We start from the raw sequence: 7,774 nt of genomic DNA on the forward strand, positions 1-7,774 counted from the left end.
AGCGTTGTACCGATCGTGGTGTTTTCACTGTCCTCTGGGCTCCTTTTCAGAGGCCCTTTATTAAACCCTCTATCCCTATAACCTACACAGCCCTGAACCTAATTGAATAAATGCTGGAAGTTTTGATGATATTTCATAAAGTTAGGGTTAAAATAGCACAAATCATCTGTTGGTTTCCTGAGCGGTACAGGGTCTATTACTAAATATACTAACAATTAGGAACTCAGCCTCTACTAAATAAAGAACTAGTAAAGTTACAACAGGCATCATGAGGAAATCAGCAGATTTTAAAGGAAAAAAAAAAAGTAGTTTTTACTTCCTGAGGTAATTATTGAGATTCAATAAAAAACTTAGCCAAACTTTTTTTTTTTTAATTTGGAGAGGGTTTTTGGGTTTTTTTCCCCCACTATAGGGCGCGTGTGCTCGCCAGACATACAGAGAGAGACATATTGACAGAAAGCGAGAAATCACCCCCCAGGGGGGGATGGTCACGCCACAATCCCTTCTCCTCCATTCTCCTCTCGGGATCTTGGGCACACACGCACACACGCCCAGCATGAGTTTTAAGCCACCAGGTCTGGGACGCGAACCGCGGTCAACTACGTGGGAGTCCAGCGACATAGCCATTACACTAACTGCTGGTTCCCGGCCAAACATTTTTAAACCTTTTTGAAAAAAAATAGTGAGTCTGGGCCAGCAGGTGGCGCGGAGGTTAAGGTGGCTGGATCCCATATGGATAAGTGAGCAGTTCAGTTTTAAAAACACACTGAATGCATGTGCGTGCCATCCTCCCAGGGGGTGATTTCTCACTTTCCCTCTCTCTCTCTCTCTTTCTGTCTCTCTCCAGTGAGTGTACACATCCTATAGAAAAAATTTAAAAAATTTAAAGTGAATCTGAAATTAGTGTTTCCAAAATTCAGTTCCATATACCTTTGGAAGCAATAATAGTGGCCACCAGTGGCTGATGCCACTTAATTTTTCTATTTAAGTAACATGACATCTAAGTCACTATGACAGAATCAATCTCTGTGCCAGCCTGCTACAAAGAAAAGAACTGTGTCCAATGTCCACATGTCACACCTCTAATCACTAGGGGTCACTCTGTAAAACTAAACTTTTCCTCACAGTAGAACCTAGATAAGAGAGGAGTCACAAGAGAACCTAGATAAGACACAAGTCACAAGAGAAGCTAGATAAGAGAGACATCAAAGGTGATTTGGTACAAACTCATCCTCACCACCAAGAAAACAATTCAAATGCCAAAGAATTCACAACAGCATTCTTCATCAGCATTCTCTCCAATATGGCTGCTTTTGTACAAACATATCCTAGCAGCCCTGGTCCATGAAAGGAGTAATGCTCTCACTTAGGGAGAAGGTGTTATAAAATATACTAGCATGATTCACAGCATAACAGAAACTAGTGGCCCAGGTCCAGATCTAACCTTCAGACATGTTTTAGTTGGCCTACATGGTGCTTTAAAAAAAAAAATTTAGTCTAAGCTAAAAGTTAAAAACCAGATTTCACACACATCCTAGGCTTCTCTTTAAATAATGGAAGATTTGGCAACAGTGGGCTTACATTCTTACATGACAACAATCACCTTCAGGACATTCATTTAATGACTTGCCAGAGTCTCTCCATTCCCAAATTTCCCCTTACCTGTCTGTTTCCTTATGACTTGCCAGAGTCTCTCCATTCCCAAATTAGCACTTACATGTCTGTTTCCTTCATTTAGTCTACAACTCCCAGTCTATATCATTATAATATAAAAAAATTAGAAACAAGCTAAACACTGAACAATAATGAAAATGCTTAAACTATGGTATTTAATCGTGTGTGATATTATTAGCTTTTATAATGGGCCTAATTGGTTGATTCCGTAGCATACATTTTCACCCATCTGCAATTGGCAGCCAAGGATTTGAGTGGAATTAGGCCCATCTCTGTCTCCAGGTGTGAGCCCTTACTGACATATTTGTTGTCAATCTAATCCTGTCCTCACCTGACTCGGCCAGTGTTCATGGATAGGCACTGACAAGGTCTACACTGGTCTAGTCATATGAAGGGCAGATCTTATGTTTGCTGGGAGAGTAAATGTCCTCTCTACTCTCACTGATATGATGGCTGGACATGAGTCCTAGTTACTACATTTCACTTTGCTACCTTGGAGAAAGCCAGCCTGAGGGTGAAACTGTCACACAATGGAAGCACTCAAATGCAGCTTAAAGTCTGGGCCAAAGTCCCTGAGCCAAAGAAAGTTTGAGTTTTGAGGTTTTTTGTTCGTTTGTTTTGTTTTTTTACTACTTGCAGTCAAAGCTAAACTTTTTCATGAGTGATACAGAAGGAGCTATACAGTCAGCCCTTCATATCCACAGGGTTCTACATCCAGGGATTCAATCAACCCCAGATCAAAAATATTGGGAAGGGAACCAGCAGTTAGCGTAATGGCTATGTCGCTGGACTCCCACGTAGTCGACCGCGGTTCACGTCCCAGACCCGGTGGCTTAAAAAAAAAAACTCACGCCGGGCGCGTGTGCGTGCGTGCCCAAGATCCCGAGAGGAGAATGGAGGAGAAGGGATTGCGGCGTGACCATCCCCCCTGGGGGGGTGATTTCTCGCATTCTGTCTCTCTGTCTCTCTCTGTCTGTCTGGCGAGCGCACGCGCCCTACAGTGAAAATCTCTCCACAAAAAAAAAAAAAAAATATTGGGAAGAAAATTTCTTCCATCTATGTTAAGGATGTGAATTTTTTGTCATTATTCTCTAAAAACTATAGTATAGCAAGTATTTACAGATCATTTACATAGCATTAGGTATTCTAAGTAGACTTGAAATGATTTAAAGTATACTAGAGGATACGTGTTGGGTATATGAAAATACTATGATGTTTTATATAAGGGACATGAATATCCACAGATTTTGGTATTTGGGGGGAAGGTCTGGAACCAATCCCTTGTGGAGATATCAACAGACAATTATAATTGTATTAGGACTCTTCCAAGGATGCATTTCCAGTGAGGTGGATAGATAACAACCTATTTGGTCAGATTTTAGAGAGTCTTGGGAGGAATTTTAACTACCTCCAAAGAATACTTCCCTGACCCTGAGAACTAACCCATCACTACACTTTTTTTCCACTTTGACTTAAATCCTGTACCCTATTTAAATCAATTTTCCCTGAGAAGAGCACTTCATGACTCTAATCAGCAATCTTGTAAAACTGAGTTTATCTAGTGGTTTTTGAGTAGTTTTTCTGTTTGTTCATTTATAGTGGAAAAGATGCAAAATAGACACTGAGGGAGGAGGATATCACAGAGGGAGCAAAAGCTGTCATAGAGGTGATACTGGAGATACAGAAGGAAAACTTTTCATAGTAGGGCTGAAATTCAGAGTAATCTAGGTAAATCACAACAAGCCTGTATAATAAACCAAAACTATATTACAACCATCCTTTTAAGACTGAATAAGAACACAGTCAAACAATAAATATTTGGGGATCAGAAAATTTCCTTATCAGCAGAAGAGGCAGAAACATAATAGCTAACCTACTTCTATAATTTGGTAAGAAATAAAAAGGACACATACCAAAACCTTTTTCTCACACCCTGTGGTATGAAACTATCTGAAATTCCCTTTGCCATCAGAGTTCTTTTTTTTCATCTGGGACAGTGTTCTTCTTTAGAATATAACAAAATCATTTTGAGAAAAAAAATTTTAAGAGATTTCTGCTATAGGGCATGGGTGCTTGCCAGAGAGACAGAAAACAAGAAATCACCCCCAGGGAGGATGGGCATGCCACAATCCCTTCTCCTCCCTTTTCTCAGAATTTTGGGTGGACATGCATGCACATGCACTCTGTGTGTTTTAAGCCGCCAGGTTCAGGACTTGAACCACAGTGGATTACATGGGAATCCAGTGACGTAACTATTATGTCATCTGCTGGTCCCATTGGGAATTTATTTTTAAATAAGAATAAATAGAGATCAGAGGTTAAGCATACCTGTGTGTCAACCTCTAAGAGATTCAGTACCTTTGGATGGGGCCCAGGATTTGTTTAACTTTTTTTTCTTTGCTCTGTGGCACATACACTCACCAGAGAGAGAAAGAGAGAAAGTGGGAAAGCATCTCCATGGGGCATGCTTAAGCTGCAAACTCTTCGCCATTTCTCCCCCCTTTTGGGATTTTGGGCACTCACAAATGGCCCCAATGTGTTTTACAAAGTGCCAGGTCCAGGACTTAAACCACTCAGTCAGCCAGGAGGTATCCAACAGCCTACACTTTAACTTTCTATTATTAAAATAAATAAATAATAAGCACACAGAGTACAGTGAGCCTTCATGTGCCAGTCACCCAGCTTGAACGGTTATGAACGTAAGGACAATCTCTTCTTCCTCACTCCCTACATGGATTTCACCCATAAGTACTTCATAATATAGCTCTAAAAGATAAGATTTTCTTTTTTTCTGGCAGTTAGTAAAGTACAGAACATGGGAAATGCTACAGGATAGACCACCAATTCCTTCAACAAATAAATCACTTAAATATAAGTAGGATGTGCTCAACATGTTTGGGTGTTGATTTTCACTTGTATTTTTGTGTCTTTTTAACAGCTTCAGAAGGTATAATGAATATACAATAAACTTTACATATTTAAAGTGTACATTTTGACAAGTTTCGCCATACATATACACCTGTGAAGCCATCACCACAGTCAAGATTGTACACATATCCATCATCTCAAAGTTTCTCTTTGTCCCCTCTCAGTTTCTCCATCTACTCTGTCTCTCCTATCCCAGTCAACCAATGATCTGCTATTACTATAGATAAGTTTGCATTTTCTGGACTTTTTTATAAATGGAATTTATAGTGTTTTTTGTTGCTTTTTCAACTCCATTTGATTACCATGAGATTCATTCATGTTGTTGCATGTGTCAACAATCTATACCTTTTTAGTTTTTCAGCCTCACAGCATGTATCCAGTTTCAGCACCCACATGAGCCACTAGACTTTAGCATGTACTTGCCTTCAACTTTGTTTTTCTGTTCTCCTTTTTCTAGAACCTGAGAATTTCCCTTTCATGCTTTCATGTTTTGCAAAATATTTTAAAATTATTATGTTTTTGAAAAGGTAAGAAATTCCTTCTCTTGTCAACCTAGTTTGCCATTAATCTGAATTAGATTAATTTTGTATTTCCCAGAGGGCACATGTACTTGCCAGAGAGAAGGGAGGGGAAAAAGCATCCCCTAATTATGACATGGTTATACTACAAACCCTTCTTTTCCATTTCTACATCCTGTCAAAATTTTGTGCACACACCCACACATGCCTGCTATGTTTTTCAAGCTATCAGTCAGGATTCCAACTCAGTCGGCTGTGGGGAATTTGGCTCCCTTAACCACCAAGCAAAGGTATGGCCTAAGATTAATTTTTTTTAACAATATAAAGAAATTCTGTTGTGAGGCCAGCAGGTGACATAGAGGTTAAGGCACTGGATCCCACATGGCCCATTCTGTGGTTTGAATTCTGGATCCAGTGGCTTGAACAAATCACACCGGGCCTGTGTGCATGAGTGCCCAAAATCCCAAGAGGAGAATAGAGGAGAAGGGATTACAGTGTGGCTATACCCCCTAAGAGATGATTTCTCTCTCTCTCTCTGTCTGTCTGGCAAGTACATGTGCCCTACAGCAAAAACTAAAAAAGAAAAAAAGAAAAAAAAAAGAAAAGAAAAGAAAAGAAAACACACACACAACAAACCTGTTGAAAAGGAAAAGGAAATCTATTTTTTAACAACATAAAGAAACCACATAGTCACAGAGGGAGCCTGCCTCTGCATAGATGTTGGGTCAGCCATTTTGGCAGAGTTCTTCCTGCCTGATGCTTTCCCTATACCAGCCCTTCCAAACACAGCTTTGGCACTGAAGCCCAAGTTCCTTTGAAGTACTTGCCACAAGCCTGGTAAATCCTAGGTTTTTGACATGTAAGAAATATACTTGAAATACATATGTTTTGCAGAAAAGCAACTTCAAAAATTACAAATACTTTCATAGTAAAGGGAGGAATGTGGGTTTGCAATATTTTTTTACTCCTAAGACTTATACCTGCAAGTTCTAAAGGTTTCCATCAAGTGTACAGTGGAAAATCTGTGTATGCATGACATTGAGTAGCATGACTTGTGAGGTATAGTCAAACCATAATTGTTGTCTTGCAATTAACTCAGTGGAGAGAGTTTTTTCCCCTGCCTCTAATATGAAAGTTCCAGTATGTCTAATGACTAGTCTGCTCATTTGTTTAAAAAAAAAAATTAATTAAAAAAATGCAAAGTCTTACATTTTAAAATCACAAAATTCAGCCTCAACTCGCTATTTAGTCAGGAAAGCTTTAGAAAAAGAGAATGGTCAGTGTCTTTTTTCTTTCCTGCTTATGGTCTCCCCTACTCAGTGGCTGCTTTTAGTGACTGTTGGGACTGGAGCGCAGGGAGAGTAGGGAAAAGGGAGCAGAAAGGGTTTAACAGACAGGAGCTGCAGTGAAATGGCTTTGGACCCTCTGGGCCTGACCTTTAAAGCTGACTCTCTTGTGGACACTTCTATGACTCTCAGATGTTCACATGCTTGGCCACTCAAGCTTCAACTCCTCCAATACCTTCTGTGATAAAAGCCAAATATATTCTATTCCTCTTCCTATCACTTCTCCCAAGCTTTATATATATATATATAAAATGTCTGTACCATATCATTTTTTTCTATTAGGACCCAATTAACAACCCAGGCAGTTTTCTTGGGCAGAAGTCAAAGAGAACTCCAAACTGTCTCTTTCTCCCCTATGTGGCCCACATCTGGTCCATGGGAAACATGCATCCTGTCTTGACAAACTCTGAAGCAGCTGGCTAGGCCTTAAAGCAACTAAGTATATTCTCTCCTAAACAAAGAGCCTGCCAGGCATCCTCTTTCTGAACCTCTGGATTTTCCAGCGTTCAGGGTGGGAAGGTCAGATGTTAGTCCTTTATACCCCCATCCTTCCCATGAAAGCTGTCTGAACAATTCTGAAGAATTCTCACCGAGTAGGCCTGAGGTGAAGGGCCAGGCACCCTCCCCCCTTTAGCCCTAGTGATAGAGGCAAGGCTTTCTCTAAAGAACACATCTTCACAAATGCTTTCTCAACTTCCCCTGTCTGACCTTTGTGGTTTTTAAGACCAATCTAAGCAGTGGAAACTTGTTTTGAAATTTCTGCTCGGTGGTCTGGTACTTCATTCTCAAATATCACACCTGTTGAATTGGAGTGCTTAGGCCAACATTTTCTTTTTCTTTTCTTTTTTTGGTTATAGAGTATATGCTCTTGGGAGGGTGGGGGAAATTACCCTCCCCCTGCCAAGGAGAATGGCCACACCTCAATCATTTCTCCTCCATTCTGCTCTTGGGATTTTTAGGTACATACACATACCTGGTATGATTTTCTAGTTGCAGGGTCCAGGACTTGAAGCACAGTTGGATATGTGGGATCCAGCCACCTTAACTTCCATGCCATCTGCTGACTCCCCAGATTTTCTATGTACTCTTTTGCAATATTTATTACAGCTTCTGGATTCAGATAGCCAAGCTTCACAGAGCCTTTTTTTTTTTCCAATTTTTTAAAAAAGTGTTTATTTATTTTGTTTAATATTACTTTTTATGTTTACTTTGGGGCATATGTGCTTGCCAGAGAGTAAGAGAGGGAAAGTGAGAAAGCAAGTCATAGGACCAGCAGTTAGTGTAATGGGGGGTGACTTCTTGCTTTCT

The 7,774-nt window shown here is 40.1% G+C and overlaps 1 pseudogene; it reads left to right on the forward strand.

Annotated features, from left to right (window-relative positions):
* LOC102482965 (transcription initiation factor TFIID subunit 9-like) overlaps positions 1-7,774 on the forward strand; it is a 51,772-nt pseudogene that overhangs the window by 1,517 nt on the left and 42,481 nt on the right.

The sequence above is a fragment of the Tupaia chinensis genome, unplaced genomic scaffold (assembly GCF_000334495.1).
Source record: "Tupaia chinensis unplaced genomic scaffold, TupChi_1.0 Scaffold000369_1, whole genome shotgun sequence".
Lineage (NCBI taxonomy): Eukaryota > Metazoa > Chordata > Mammalia > Scandentia > Tupaiidae > Tupaia > Tupaia belangeri.